Here is a 3,403-nt window from a genome sequence, read left to right on the forward strand (position 1 = left end):
GGCTCGATCCCAGGACCCTGGGATCATGACCTGAGCCGAAGGCAGATGCTTGACGACTGAGCCACCCAGGCGCCCCCGCATGCAACTCTTGATCTCGCAGTCATGAGTTCAAGCCCCACATTGGTTGTAGAACTTACAATAAATAAATAAATAAATAAATAAATAAATAAATAAATAAATAAAAATATGCTACAATTTGGATGTGAACCTCAAAAAAATTATTAAAAAAAAAAGAGCAGATGACATATTGACTGGACCACATCAGTCAGAGCTGCTATAAGAAAAGTAGAGAGATGGGGTGTCTGGGTGACTCAGTCGGTTAAGTGTCTGCCTTCGGCTCAGGTCATGATCTCAGGGTCCTGGGATTGAGCCCCGCATCGGGCTCCCTGCTCGGCAAGGAGTCTGATTCTCCTTCTCCCTCTGCCCCTCTCTCCGCTCATGCTCTCTCTGTCTCTCTCTCTCTCTAATAACTGAATAAATAAAATCTTTAAAAAAAAAGAAAAGTAGAGAGAAATAGACTTCAGCATCAGTAGATTCAGAATTAGACTTAGTAATATCATCTCCATGGCAACACCTGTCTTCTTTCTTCCTTTACAGAGCCAGTTACCTTAACAGTCAACTAAATCATGTCTGTGAAACACTTAATAAACACTAGAGACTGTAGTACATGAAGCTTGTACACCTTTCCCTTAACAGTAAAACATCATTGCCTTACCGTCAGGATGGACACAACATAAATTATTACTCTAAGCAGGAATACCACCTGCTTCCTTCCATAAACTCTGCCCTATATGATGAGGTCAGTGCAGATCACACAGCGCAGATGTTTTTAAGGTCATTATCAGATCAAAAGTTAGATTGCATAAAAGATCATGATACACGATTTTGTTTTCTCACTGACAGATACGGATGTCACCTGTGATGTTGATGTATACAGATGGAGGAGTTACGCTTTTACAGTTGTTATATGGTTCCATTTAAGGCTGGACATGAAACACTTTATTTGAATTGACCACTACAATCTTTTATTTTTTATTTTTTTAAAGATTTTTTTTTCATTTTTATTTATTCATGAGAGACAGAGAGAGAGAAAGAGGCAGAGGGAGAAGCAGGCTCCCAAGGAGCAGGGAGCCCAATGCGGGACTCAATCCCAGGACCCTGGGATCATGACCTCAGCCGAAGGCAGACGCTTAACGACTGAGCCACCCAGGCGCCCCACTACAATCTCCTTTTAATAAACATTTTAAAAATGGTTTTTGGTTGTGCCTGTGGTTGTGGTTGTGGTTGTTCCTGTTCTATAAACATCAATGTTTAAGCCTGTATTACGTGTTATATATCATACAGAATGCATCAAAGCTGAAGGTTCAAACTCAGTTTTAAAGGAATCCTAACTGAAAACTTAAACATTATGGGTTGCACACAGAAAAGGGACTAGAAACAATGCTTTTTGCTTTTCCTGTATCCCTCAGTGATCTACCTTTTATGAAATATTAAGCGTTGAGCACAGTGATATGTGCTTGAAATACATTATGTCTATAATATTACAAGCTTCAGTTGTGTTCTAGTTTTTTTTTTAAGAGATAAAGGTGCATTGGTTGTATTTTTTTTATCTTGTGTAATACTATTAAAATAAGTAAAGAAAAACTTTGATTTTTCTTTTTCATCTTAATTTTTTTTTCTTTTTAAGTAGTCTCCACGCCCAGTGTGGAGCCCAACACTGGGTCCAAACTCACGACCCTGGGACCTGAGCTGACACCAAGAGTCAGACGCTTAAGGGACTGAGCCACCCAGGCACCCCTTCATCTTAATTTTTTTGAGTAGTCTCTGCGCCCAGTGTGGGGCTTGAACTCACAACTCTGAGATCAGGAGTCCATGCTCTACCAACTGAGCCAGCCAGGTACCCCTCATTTTAATTTTTATTTATTTTATTTTATTTTTTATTTTATTATATTTTATTTATTTGTCAGAGAGAGCACACAAGCACGGGGAGCTGCGGGCAGAGGGCAGAGGGAGAAGCAGGCTCCCCCCTGAGCAGGGAGCCCGATGTGGGGCTCGATCCCAGGACCCTGGGATCATGACCCAAACCAAAGGCAGATGTTTAACTGACTGAGCCACCCAGATGTCCCTAATTTTTAAAAAAATGTAGCAATCTATAACACACTGCATTTATATTATACACTGTGTTAGGAAGGAAGGTTTTTTTCTCTATCCTGGAAGATCCTTCTGGATGGTCTAAGAATGAAATTGACATCAGATAGATTAACAGAAGAAAATGAAATTTAATTATGTACATACAGGGAAGCCACATAAACACGAGTGATTCCAAAGAGTGGCAAAATGAGGTATATAAGTCATGGGAAACTAAATAGAAAGGGGGTAGGGGTCTGGGGTTTTCAAGGGAAGGAAGGTGAATCACAGAAAGAATGGAAAGAGTAAATGTTTGGTAAACAAAATGTTTGCTGAGCTATCCATAAACAATGAAACATACCTTGCAAGATTTCTCCCTTGTCTATCATACCTAGTTCATATAATATTATATTTATGTATGGTAATAGCTCCCTTCCTGGAACAGGTCCTCTATGGAAGTTCTTTTAGGCAGTTAGCAGGGAGGCAAAAAAGAAAAACTAATTAAGTCTTCTGTTTCTTAAAAATAACTACCTAAAACAATCCACGTGACAAGGAGACACATGGAGGGGGGCAAATATTGCTCCCCGGCACAGCCAAACCTAGAAGGCTAAAGGGAAAGGTATTTTTCCTCCGCGCCACCAGGACGACCTTTTCCCTGCGGGCCCCTGTGGCAGGTAAAGGAGCCCCCAAGGCAGAGCGGGCGGGTTGCGGCCAGAAGGCTATGCACACGGGGAACAAATACCTCCGTGAACAGCAAGCCTGCCTCTGCTGCCCGCACACTCGGATCGGCTCCTGAACACACCGCTCGAGCCTCGGCCCAGAGGGCTACGGAGACCCCCAACCCTTGGGCCGAGCTGGCTGGTGTCCCTTGAAGTGACTAAAGGCAGGGAAGCTGACATTCCTGTCCCTCCCAGGAAGGCGGTGGCCATCCTCCCGAGCAGGGGCTTCAAACCACCCCACGCGCTGGGCTCGGCCCCCACCCGGCTGCTTCCCTCCGGCAGGACACCCGGTAAGGACACTGCCTGGAAAGAAGGGAGAAGCTTCGGCGCCTGCGGGAGACAAATCAGAGAGGATCCGCGGAGCGGGAGGACTGGTGCGCCCCAGGGGAAGGCAGCACCAGCACCCTGACCGCGAGGAGGAAAACGGGCCCTCCGCTTTGCTGCTAACCAGCGGCACTAAAGACAGAGACGCTAAACTGGCAGTGCCAGGAGGGCCCGGCCAGCCCCCAACACGCACGCGCACACACACGGTGCCAGGAGGGCCCGGCCAGCCCCCC

This window comes from Phoca vitulina, unplaced genomic scaffold, assembly GCF_004348235.1.
Source record: "Phoca vitulina isolate PV1807 unplaced genomic scaffold, GSC_HSeal_1.0 scaffold62, whole genome shotgun sequence".
Lineage (NCBI taxonomy): Eukaryota > Metazoa > Chordata > Mammalia > Carnivora > Phocidae > Phoca > Phoca vitulina.